The sequence below is a fragment of the Malaclemys terrapin genome, chromosome 9 (genome assembly GCF_027887155.1).
Source record: "Malaclemys terrapin pileata isolate rMalTer1 chromosome 9, rMalTer1.hap1, whole genome shotgun sequence".
Taxonomy (NCBI): Eukaryota; Metazoa; Chordata; order Testudines; family Emydidae; genus Malaclemys; species Malaclemys terrapin.
The window spans coordinates 43,304,486-43,317,636 of NC_071513.1; the positions used below are offsets into that span (position 1 = coordinate 43,304,486).

The 13,151-nt window shown below is 48.3% G+C and overlaps 1 long non-coding RNA gene across 1 annotated transcript; it reads right to left on the bottom strand.

Annotated features, from left to right (window-relative positions):
* Positions 1-663: 663 nt before the first annotated feature.
* Positions 664-2,123, bottom strand: LOC128843101 (uncharacterized). The gene is made up of 2 exons (XR_008446181.1): positions 2,045-2,123; positions 664-1,282 (listed from the first exon to the last, which is right to left on the bottom strand). It is a non-coding gene; the product is annotated as an uncharacterized LOC128843101 (long non-coding RNA).
* Positions 2,124-13,151: the final 11,028 nt, after the last annotated feature.

Below are 13,151 nucleotides of genomic sequence, written 5' to 3' on the forward strand. Positions count from 1 at the left end.
TTGCTGGAAGTTCACCCCAATAAACATCGAAATGTTTGCACCTTTGGATTTTGGGGATTTTTGGGTACACCTTTGCTCTCTGTTCATGCGAGAAGGACCAGGGAAGTGAGAGGGTGAAGGAATAAGCCCCCTAACATCTTGGTGCCCTGACTCGGATGCATCGCATCGGATAGGTGAGTGGCAGCCTGTAACCCCCGCCCCCCACAACAGTCCACGCAGCTCTGCTTGGAGGGGGTATAGCGAACTCTCGTGATGGTAGTTGCGGGTTCTGGCAAGCCAGGGAAAAGGATTTTTTGGATAAATGGATAAGGAAGAACCAGGGCCCATACCAGGAGCAGCGGTCAGCCTGGGATGAGATTAAAAAGGAAATGGATGCAGTGTTAGGGGACCCAGAGGGATGGGGGATGGCTGCGGAGCCCCCCCTCCTTTGGTATATGGGTAGTGCAAGAAGGTCCCTGCCCATGGGGACTGGATGCCCTCCAGGGAAAGGAGGCACTTCAGTCCACTTGTGAGAGGTTTGAAGTAAGGGCAGCATTATGGGAAGCTGCCAGTAAACTTTCAAGGTTGGTGCTGTTTCAGCAAGGGCTGCTGAAGGGGTTGTCGGGGACTCGAACCCAGACGGCACGGTTCGTTGTCTGACCGCAGAGAGACAGGCAACACCAGCAAGGTCCAAACACAAGCTCTTTATTGAAGAGTGCACACAACAATAGAGAGCGGCCCGTCTCCAGAGAGAACCAGCCACAATTACAATAACTAGTGAGATTATATAAACAGTTCCGTCGCGTCATAGTTAAAGCAACCTAATCCCCCCCTTTACTAGTTAAAAGCTTCTAATATTCATGCATATCTATGTTCTTTGACAGTACAAACAGTTCATGATGCCTCAGCAGCTTCTTATCAGCTTTTTTGTCGTGCACCAGAAACTAGGAGAAAGGAGGGAGTTAAGAACAGAAACTGGGAGTAGAGACTGTAAGTCTCCATATGTCCAAACAAACCGTTCCTAGTACATTTGGTACAAGAATACGGCCCCCCCTTTATCTCATTCTTTGAAGCCCAAGCAAGCATGTCCTCATGTTTCAGAGAGAGACAGGAATGGCCCAGCAACTACAGTTAGCCTAACTTTGGCTAAGCTGGCCAAACAACTTGTTCTATATTCCATTTTCCTTGGACCTAACAGTGTGTAGAATAGTTCGGGTGGTTAAAGATGCTTTGGCCCATCAGGGTTTACAGTCAGAAGCAGAGTTAACAGACCACCTTTAGAGACAGGAGCTGGGACTTGGTCCTGGGGAAGTGGAGGAAAAAAGAAAAGGTTTCAACCTGAAAAATGGCCGGGTTTGCAGGAGCAGGTAACGATAGGGTTACCATATTTCAGCAAGCAAAAAAGAGGACGTGAGGAGCCCCGCCCTAGCCCCTCCCACTTCCCGCCCCCCCAGAACCCGCAACCCTCCCCCCGTTCCTTGTCCCCTGACTGCCCCCTCCTGGGACCCCTGCCCCTAACTGCCCCCCAGGACTCCACCCCCTATCTAAGCCTCCCTGCCTCTTGTCCCCTGACTGCCCCAACCCTTATCCACACCCCCACCCCCAGACAGACCCCTGGGACTCCCACACCCCATCCAACCACTCCCCACCCCCTGACAGCCCCCCCCAGAACTCCCAACCCATCTAAACCCCTCTGCTCCCTGTCCCTGACTGCTCCGATCCCTCTCCCCACTCCTGCTCCCTGACAGCTCCCCCCCAGAACTCCCAACCCCCCACCCCCCGCTCCTTGTCCCCTGACTGCCCCCTCCTGGGACCCCTGCTCCTAACTGCCCTCCAGAACCCCACCCCCTACCTAAGCCTCCCTGTTCCTTATCCCCTAACTACCCCTTCCTAAGACCCCCCCCAACTGCCCCCCAGGACCCTACCCCCTACCTGTACCCTGACTGCCCAAAACTTTCTCCACTCCCCCCAAAAAGCCCCCCCGTGAACTCCCGACCCCCCCCCCATTTCTTGACTGCCCCCTCCAGAACCTCCCTGCCCCTTCTCTGCCCCCTGGCCCCCTTACCCTGCTGCTCAGAACAGGGTGTTGGGCTCTGTGCGAGTCGGACACGTGGCTGCGCTCCCCAGCACAACACACAACCCGGTCCCTGGCCCTGCACAGCGCTGCCGGAGACGGGCTCGGGGCTGCCGGGGAGGAGGAGCTGCCGGCTCAGAATGCAGGGAGGGAGGGGGGGAGGAGCTCCTCTACAGCTGCTCCCGAGTCCAGCCCGTGACTTTCCTGCAGCCCTCCCAGCCGCTCGCTCTGCTCTGCCGGGGGAGGGGAGAAATCCCGGACATTTTGAGTGATTTACAAATTCCCCCCGGACGCTATTTTTAGCACAAAAAGGAGGACATGTCCGGGTAAATCCGGACGAATGGTAACCCTAGGTAACGACCCCCACTCTTCTCCTAGAGCCAGGCTGAGAACCTGTGGGGGAAGGGTTCCCAACTGTTCCAACCCGGGGAGTCTACCCTTTGTTCAGCGCTAACTATATCCTTTTCTTCTTTGCCTTCTTCTTTCTCTCAGTTTACTTAATTTGCTGCCGGTAGCCTGTACTTTAAACTGACCTGACAGGCTTCATTGGTTTCTTTCCACCTCTCCCCCTCCTTTCCCCCGGCCTTTCCACACTTTTGTTTTTCTGAAGTTTTAATGGAGGGGACTTTGGATACTTATGTGAAATGTTTTGTTTTGTTTGGGACAAAGTACAATGGAGGTCTGCTGTATTCCACTGGAATTTCTGGAGGAACAGATCCATGGGCAACCATGGAGACAAATGTTTTACTGCCTTTTGAACAGTCTCAAGGTACAGACATCACAGGTTAAGGTGGCTGTGTGGCAATAATTGTACTTGGTGGCTGAGTTGTTAAAAACAAAGTGCGCTACCTTAAAAAACTAAATGTAGGAGTAAGTGATTTAAAAAAGTAAGTAAAAAGTTACAAATACCTTTTGCAAAAATTAATAAATCAGGGTTTGGAGGAAAGTAAACATTTGGGAGTTGTGAAAATGGTACAGGTAACAGTTGTGGTGTTACAAGAAGCAAGTTTTTGATTTAATAATAAAACCCAGTTATAGAAATGTAACTGTATGTGCAACTCTGTGCAATCACATTGGATGGAAGCTTGGTAATTAAATTATACCGGGGGTCAGGAAGAGTGGCTACTACCACCACGATGCTTCTGTCCCCAGAAGCCTTTACAGCTATTCTGAGAAAAAATGGTCCCTTTTCCCACAAAAATGGTCTATAGGGGACTGCTGCAGGCAGCAGGAGGAGAAATAATCTAATCAAATTATTTAACTATTGGGTAATGTGATCAAAATCACTAAAGGAATGTCAGGGGTTTCTATTGGAACTTAACTTGACTGCCCCAGCTGTCTCTGGTTGTAGAAGATGGGAGTGTAATCGGGGTACAGTTGTGTAAAAAAAAAAAAAAAAGTGATCACAGTGCAAAAAATGTTAGGCAAAAATAGTTTTGTGCATGCATAGGAAAAGGAAAAGGGGAGCAATGATTGGAACACTGAGCCTTGGGGGGGCTCTGGGGGATTGGACTGTCGCTTTGGTGGGAGTGCATGAAAACTCTGTGGGCACGGGAAGGCAGTTACACCTTGTGTAAAATTAATATGGCTAATATGTTATGGAGGTTAAACTATTTCCTAGGACATGTGCAGTGTATATTGGAAAAGAGGTAAAAGAAATGCAAACAAAATGTGGTACTTAATTAAAATCCTATTAGGGCTCCAAAAGAAGCCACAATAAATTGTGCTTTCTTTTTCAAATCTCTGTGTGTTTTAAAGCAGGAGATGAAAGTGAAAAGTAATGAGAACTCTGGTGGAAGTGAAATGTGTCCCTTTTAAGACAGTCTCTGAGCTGCTGATTGCTTTGGATCCAGAGGCAAGCCAAGAAAGCCTCTGTGTAAATGCAAATTACCTAACTGATGGGGGAAGAAGAATACTACCCATAAGTAGCAGCACAAAAAATCTGGAAATAATAAATCCATCTGGTCAGCAAACAAGCTACTAGAAGACTCAGATTATGGCCCTCCAGAAGAGGGAGGTGAAAAAACAAGTCAAGCCTGAAAATAAGGGGGACAGGTTAACCCTAACGGGTGTGTGTGTGTGTGGGGGGGGGGGGATGTACAAAGCCAAAATCTAAAGCTGTCTCTCAGCTATTACCTGAAAATAAACGTAAAGCTTGGTACAGCAAAAAAACTATTGCAAACCTGGTCTGTTGTACAAGAGGGGAAACTGAGGCACGTCACCTCATAAATTTCATAAATGACCAGTGAGTGGGGTAATTCACTAGCCTGACTATAAAACAAAATAAGAACATCCTAAAGGTAATTCTTCTGTTTTTCCTGCAATTAGCAAGGAAATTTGTAAAAGGAATTGGTATTATTATTAAGCAATAATCTGTCCCCACCAAAGGGGGTAAAAATTGTTTCTTTTGTTTTTCAGACACTCTACAAGCATGCTGGCGCCAGTGAAATAATAACCCAGAATACTATGAATCTATGTTTTGCGTTGTTTGTCTGTGGTGTTTGTCTTGTTGCTAGCATGACGTGGGTGGGGGATGGCTTCAAAAGGCTGACAGGGGTGGAAAATGTGTACGAAAACGCAAAATGCTCAACGAGGAGGCCAGCACCTGTGTAACAGCTACCATGGTACCTGAAAATAGAACGGCAACTAAAATGATGCTTGCTAAAAGTTTACCCCAATAAACCTCAAATTGTTTGCGCCTTTGAACTTTGGGTATTGTTGCTCTCTGTTCATGGAAGAAGAACCAGGAAAGTAAAAGGGTAAAAACATAAGCCCCCTAACACTGGGGAGGGGCTGTAGGGAGCGGAGGATCTTGCTCACCTCTGATGCGTGCAGTCCCTTTGTGATGTCAGGACCGCCTGGTCCTGGCCCTTTATGATGCGTCACTGGAACAAACAGCCTCTCGGGAGAGATCCAGTGGCAACACCAGCAGGGAGCCCAGTGTCCAGACTGTCCTCCCCAGCACGAGGATGGGGATCACACAGAGCTGGTTCTGTGCCTGCTGGGACAGCTCCTGGGTGTTGTATACCTGCGTCCTTCTGGTCCTGGTCATCTGGATGGCCATGGCGACCCAGCACAGTTTCTCCAGGAGAAGCAGGATGGTAGGAGGACACCCCCACCCAAGCCCCCTGCAGCCATCCTACACTCTCAGCAGAGCTTGCCTGGACACAGCCCCATGGAAGGAAGGGAGGGAGGGTGGCCAGAAGCCCCCTGTTCTGACCAGGCCCCATTGGGTTGGCAGGACACATCCACAGAGAGAGACAGGGCCACAGACCGAGCTCGTGGCTCCATTCATTGGTTGTTCCTTACTGCCCTGACCACCCCAGCTAGCCATGATAGAGCATTTGCTGCTACTTAATATAAGACACACCTGTGGCATTTTGTCCCTGCTGGGATCACTCCATGTATGGTGATCCAGTAAGAAGAGGCTCTGTTCTTGAATCCTCCAGTTTTCATGAACACTTTAAATTCAGCAAAATCACAAAGAACAAAATGTCTGAAAAGAGCATGCAAATACAGACTTGTTTTGCTCAGATTAAAATGCAGAGCAGCCTCTAATTGGCATTTACAGGTATATTACAAGTTAAAATATTTATTATAAGATCAAATGAATAATTCATTACCTCCAAGCAACAAGTAGGATAGAAAAACCAGGAGTACTTGTGGCACCTTAGAGACTAACAAATTTATTTGAGCATAAATTTTGTGGGCTACAGCCCACTTCTTCGGATGCATAGAATGGAACATAATATTGAGGAGATATATATACACATACAGACAGGGCCGGCTTTAGGCCGATTCAGCCGATTCGGCTGAATTGGGCCCTGCGCCAAGAGGGCCCTGCGCTGCAGCTGTCCACCCCGCCCCCAGCTCAGTTCCCCCTCCTCCCCTCCCCTGAACGCTCCGCCCCCTCCCCCGCGGCCCGGCTCCGGCTCGGCTCGGCCCCCGTGGCGTGGCCCGGGTCGGCTCCGGCGCGGCGCGGCTCGGGTCTCCCCGTCCCCCCCATCCCCCTCCCGCGGCGCGGCTCGGGTCTCCCCGTCCCCAACCCCACGGTGCGGCGCGGCTCGGGTCTCCCCGTCCCCCCCAGCGCGGCGCGGCTCGGGTCTCCCCGTCCCCCCCGGCGCGGCGCGGCTTGATTCCTGGGGGCGGGGCTTGCAGCAAGCCCCGCCCCCAGGAATCGGGCCCCGCTCTTGCTAAAGCTGACCCTGCATACAGAGACAGGTGGGAGTTTTCTTACCAACTCTGAGAGGCCAATTAAGTAAGAGAAAAAACTGGGCTATCTTGATTATCACTTCAAAAGGGTTTTTTTTTTCTTACTTAACTGGCCTCTCAGTGTTGGTAAGACAACTCCCACCTGTCTCTGTATGTGTATATATGTATCTCCTCAATATTATGTTCCATTCTATGCATCGGAAGATGTTAGGGGGCTTATTCCTTCACCCTCTCACTTCCCTGGTCCTTCTCGCATGAACAGAGAGCAACAATACCCAAAATCCAAAGGTGCAAACATTTCGATGTTTATTGGGGTGAACTTCCAGCAAGCATGATTCCAGTTTCCTAACAGCCAATAGCACCTTATTTCCATGGGACTAGTCTGGAATGTGAGGATGTGACCATTCACTTCTCAGCTTATGGCTGCCTCTGCTGCTTAGCCAAAGGCCTTACTTAGCCTAAGAACAGAGCCTCAGACTGTCCCTTACACATAAAAAAAGAATTAAAATAATGTTTTTTATACCTCGATAACTAGCTAAGTGATAAGAATACACCTAAATTCTTAAAGTGTAGGCCTTTGCAGACAGGCCTGAATATCTCTATCCTAACACCCAGCATCCCATGTAGGTACTTAGAGACTGTGACCGAGTCACCCCATAACCTTCTTTTCATTAAGCGAAAGAGATTGAGCTCGGTGAGTCTCTCACTAAGAGGCAGGGTTTCTAACCTTTGAATCATTCTTGAGGCTTTTTTCTGACTTCTCTTTCATTGAGAACATCCTTCTGGAATAACAAGGAGTCTGGTGGCACCTTAAAGACTAACAGATTTATTTGGGCATAAGCTTTCGTAGGTAAAAACCTCACTTCTTCAGATGCATAGAGTGAAAGTTACAGCTTGCAGGCATTATATACTGACACATGGAGAGCAGGGAGTTACTTCGCAAGTGGAGAACCAGTGTTAACAGGGCCAATTCAATCAGGGTGGATGTAGTCCACTCCCAATAATAGATGAGGAGGTGTCAATTCCAGGAGAGGAAAAGCTGCTTCTGTAATGAGCCAGCCACTCCCAGTCCCTATTCAAGCCCAGATTAATGGTGTTAAATTTGCAAATGAATTTTAGTTCTGCTGTTTCTCTTTGAAGTCTGTTTCTCGTCCCCTAGTGCCCCTCCTCTACTTGCGCTACATTGATGACATCTTCATCATATGGACCCACGGAAAGGAGTCCCTTGAAGAATTCCACCTGGACTTCAACAATTTCCACCCCACCATCAACCTCAGCCTGGACCAGTCCACACAAGAGATCCACTTCCTGGACACTACAGTGCAAATAAGTGACTGTCACATAAACATCACCCTATACCGGAAACCTACTGACCACTCTACGTACGTACATGCCTCCAGCTTCCATCCAAGACACACAACACTATCCATTGTCTACAGCTAAGCCCTAAGATACAACCGAATTTGCTCCAACCCCTCAGACAGAGACAAACACCTACAAGATCTTTATCAAGCATTCGTAAAACTACAATACCCACCTGGGGAAGTGAGGAAACAGATTGACAGAGCAAGACAGGTACCCAGAAATCACCTACTACAGGACAGGCCCAACAAGGACAATAACAGAACACCACTGGCCATCACATACAGCCCCCTGCTAAAACCTCTCCCGCGCATTATCCACGATCTACAACCTATCCCGCACTCTCACAGACCTTGGGAGGTAGTCCAGTCCTCCCTTACAAACAACCCCCGAACCTGAAGCAAATACTCACCAGCAACTACACACCACACCACAGAAACACCAACCCAGGAACCAATCCCTGTAGCAAACCTTGTTGCCTACTCTGTCCCCATATCTACTCTGGCGACACCATCAGAGGACCCAACCACATCAGCCACACCATTCACCAGGGCTCATTCACCTGCACATCGACTAATATTATATATGCCATCATGTGCCAGCAATGCCCCTCTGCCATGTACATTGGCCAAACTGGACAGTCCCTCCGCAAAAGAATAAATGGACACAAATCGGACATCAGGAATGATAACATACATAAGCCAGTAAGTGAACACTTCGATCTCCCTGGTCATTCTATTACAGATTTAAAAGTCACTATCATTGAACAAAAAAACTTATGAAACAGACTTCAAAGAGAAACAGCAGAACTAAAATTCATTTGCAAATTTAACACCATTAATCTGGGCTTGAATAGGGACTGGGAGTGGCTGGCTCATTACAGAAGCAGCTTTTCGTCTCCTGGAATTGACACCTCCTCATCTATTATTCGGAGTGGACTACACCCACCTGATTGAGTTGGCCCTGTCAACACTGGTTCTCCACTTGCGAAGTAACTCCCTGCTCTCCATGTGTCAGCATATAATGCCTGCATCTGTAACTTTCACTCTATGCATCTGAAGAAGTGAGGTTTTTACCCATGAAAGCTTATGCCCAAATAAATCTGTTAGTCTTTAAGGTGCCACCAGACTCCTTGTTGTTTTTGTAGATACAGACTAACACGGCTACCCCCTGATACTTGACATCCTTCTGGCATGGCTTTCACCAGCATAACCCCTTGGAGAATGGCATGAAATTAGAGTAACACCACAGTGAATCAGGCAGATGCTGTGAGGCTCTGGATGGGATGGGTCCCCAGACCGGGTGTCGGTCTGTCAACATCCACTGGCCACTATCAGAAGACATGATACTGGGCTAGATGGACCTTTGTTCTGACCCATTGTGGCCACCATCTTCCACCCTGGCCCTGTTCAATTCAGAGACAAGGAGAGGAAAATGTTCAGAAGAAAATCTGATGAAGCAATTCTCTGCTCAGTATGACTAAGGATACCTCCATTGACTGTACACATTCACACAGCATTACTCAGGCCTGCATTTTATCAGGAGAGTCGCTACATTTGATGCAAAGCCTCAACTGCTGGAGGCACGTGATTAGATGAGGCTCTCAGCTTCCATGACAACAAGAAGTTTCTGTCATTCATGGTTGTTCAGAAAAGAAAAAATGTGACCCAAGTGCATCCTAAAGCCTGAAAACCCAGAAGGTGAATAAACAGAACCCAATTTTATTATTATTATTATTTTAATCGTTTTGGAACTAATCTCTCGATTTCTGGGGGACCTGACTCAAGATTTTTTTCTAGATTAAAACAATAACTTGAACATCACATTTCATGGCTCATTTCCTGTGGTGTGTTCCTGGGGCTCTACAGCCTTCTCGCGGGAGGTGTAGCCTGTGTAGTGTGCAGCATTGTCAGGCTAATTGTCTGCTTCGTGAGGAGAGCCATGTATCTGTAACGCTTTCACGGACTGCGAACCAGTCTCCTGCCGCCAGCATCCTAGAGGATGAGCCCAAAAGGATTAAGCAGGCCCTAGAGCTACACTGAGTGTCTGATTTGGATGATCTTTTCCATCTGAGCCACATTCTGTGATATCTGCCTATGAGAGATGCGTCTATGATGCATATGAACATTATCGTATATGACTTTCCCCCCCTTCTTAGCTGGATGCTTAGAGCGTCATGCTGACCCAGCATACTCCGTAGAACTCCACGGAGTAATTCCTGATTTATATAGTGTGTGTGAGAGCAGAAACAAACTCCCGTGATACACAGCTGCGCTTTGCCAATGCTGCTGTTTGCTCTTCTGTGCAGGTTTCTGTTGCATTTTGCAAACTGAGCTAACATCAGGGATTACGGAGCTCCTATTAATACCAAAGACACCACAAGCTCCAAGATGTCACTAAACGAGGGGCATTTGGCCTTGGGAGACCTGCAAATATTCCAGCATCAGGGAAGTGTCTCAAGAGTGTCATGTGTAAGGTAATTGTCCTGTTCTACTCGGCACTGGTGGGACTCATCTGAAGTACTGTGTCCAGTTCCAGGTGCCACACATTATGAAAGATGTGGATAGGGCCGGCGCTTCCATTTAGGCAACCTAGGCGGTCGCCTAGGGTACCAGGATTTGGGGGGGGCGGCATTTTGCTGCCTTTGGCGGCAATTCGGCGGTGGGGGAGGTGACTTTATTGATATAATCTGGGACCATATAGATCATTGTTGCAACCAAGGTCCTGTAGTGGCACCCAAATCTTGTATAAAGGGGGTCAAATGGGGTGTCTAAGACAAGGTTATGGTTTACTGGTTATGATTATGCAGTCTATATGTGTGTATCAATTTTGTAGTTGAAGTTATGAATATTGGCTCTATACTGTCTGTATTTCAAACTTATGCTATGCTGCTGGGTGACATCCCAGACAAACTGGTGTTAGCTCTGCCTAGCCTGCTTGATGGCCCATTAAGGACCATCAGCTATACAATGGACCCATTGAGAGAAGGCAAATATGCCTTGAGACTCAGCAAAGTATGCAGGAACTTGCCCATGTGACTCCAGACTCCATTTTGCTGTAATTTTCCACAGTAAGAACAAAGAGGTGTTCTTACACCTGGAAACGACTATATAAGGCTGATGCCTCATCTCCATCTGGTCTTCAATCCTGCTTCATACCTCTGGAGGAACTTTGCTACAAGCTGAAGCTTTGAACAAAGGACTGAGGACCCATCCCAGCGGGGGATGTATTCTTGATTTGAACCTGCAGTTTATTCTATTGCTGCTGCAAACCTGAACCAAGAACTTTGCCATTACTGTATGTCATTGATTCCATTTAACCAATTCTAACTCTCATCTCTATCTTTTTCCTTTTATGAATAAGCCTTTAGATTTTAGATTCTAAAGGATTGGCAACAGCATGATTTGTGGGTAAGATCTGTTTTGTATATTGACCTGGGTCTGGGGCTTGGTCCTTTGGGATCAGGAGAACCTTTTTCTTTTACTGGGGTATTGGTTTTCATAACCATTTGTCCCCATAATGAGTGGCACTGGTGGTAATACTGGGAAACTGGAGTGTCTAAGGAGATTGCTTGTGAGACTTGCAGTTAGCCAGTGGGGTGAGACCGAAGTTCTCCTAGTCTGGATGGTTTGGTTTGCCTTAGAGGTGGAAAAACCCCAGCCTTGGGCTGTAACTGCCCTGTTTGTGCAATTTGTCCTGAGTTGGCACTCTCAGTTGGGTTCCACCAGAACCGCATTGTCACAGGGGGTCCTTCCGCGCTCCGGGTCTTCGGCGGCAATTCTGCGGTGTGTCCTTCACTCGCTCCGGGACCCGCCGCCGAAGTGCCCTGAAGACCGGGAGCGCGGAAGGACCCCCCTGCCGCAGAATTGCCGACAACGACCGGGAGCGTGGAAGGACCCCCGCCTAGGGCGCCAAAAACCCTGGCGCTGCTCCTGGATGTGGACAAATTGGAGAGAGTCCAGAGGAGAGCAACAAAAACTGATCAAAGCTTTCGAAAACCTGACCTATGAGGAAAGGTTTAAAAAAGGGACATGTTTATTTCTAAGAAAAGACGACTGGGGGGGTGGGGGGAATGGATAACAGCCTTCAAATATGTGAATGGCTGCTATAAAGAAGAGAGCGATCAATTGTTCTCCATGTCCATTGGCGGTAGGACAAGAAGTCATGGGCTTAACCTGTGGCAAAGGAAATGTAGGTTAGATATTCGGGAAAGTGTTCGAACTCCAAGGGGAGTGACGCTCTGGAACTGGCTTCCGCGAAAGGTTGTGGAATCCTCATCATTGGAGGTTTTTCAGAACAGCTGGACAAATACCTGTCAGGACAGGTCTAGGGTTACCTGGTCCTGCCACAACGCAGGGGGCTGGACTTGATGACTTTTCAAGTCCCTTCCAACCCTATGCTGCTATGATTCTACGATAAAAGACGTGACCCCACAGGGGTCAAAAGCAAGGGCCAGGCTCAGTCGTGGCCTGCCTCTGAACTTCCACCAATACAGCTGCAGTGACTCCAGCGGCATTATTCCTCTCTTATGCTGATGTCAGGAGATCAGAATCAAGGCCATTGTTGCTATTTTTCTCCCAAGTTGTTTCAGTTCCCTCAGAGCGTAAGCCGGTCTTGCACCCTCTCCTCCTTCCCCCGCAGTTCAGTATTGTTTCCATCTGGCTAGTGTCTGCCCCTTCCCTCGCTCCCCCTGGATTGTCTCTTTCCCCGGTGGGTTGCCCTGATGGCCTGCACCCTTTCTAACGCCTGGTTTCTCAGCGGAGGACGAGTCCTGAAAAGGAGCCACGCCAGGGACGCCGGTATCCCATTGACAGGCTAAATAATTCAGCCTTCAGTTGCAGATTGTCTAGTGTACATGACATGGGGGAGGCTTAATTTCTCTTTGGCTTGTCTGAGTTATCCTGGAATAGAGTCACAGAGACATAGATTCCACGGCCAGAAGAGACCAGCTGGGAGGGGTTGCAAGTGTTTTGGAGGACAGGATTAAAATTCAAAATGATCTGGACAAACTGGAGAAATGGTCTGAAGTAAATGGGATGAAATTCAATAAGGACAAATGCAAAGTACTCCATTTAGGAAGGAACAATCAGTTGATCACAGGCATGGTTGGACAAAGCAAGCGTGTGAGCAATGCTGCCGTGCCTTTGTGCCTCCGTGTTCTCCTCTTAGCATTTGTCTATCTTGTCTATTTAGATGGTAAGCTTTTGGAGTAGGAACTGTCTCATTAAGTGACTGCCCGTGGGGAAAGTTTCTTCCTGACCTGAGTGAGAGGGTGGCTTATGCCCTGAAGCATGAGGGTTTCCCAGAGCTACTGTGTGTCATTACTACAGGTGAAAAAACAGGGAAATGACAAAGCCTGTTAGCAGGCTCCCAGCTGTACTTTGTGGTCTCATTACACTCTTCCGCTTTGTTAATCAGTAGGATCCCATGGTAGCTAGCGTGGGGACTTGCACAGCGATTGAGAGTTAAAAGCGCTGAGCTGTGCTGAGCTCCCCAATGTGTGTGTGACTGAGGCTGGTCTCTT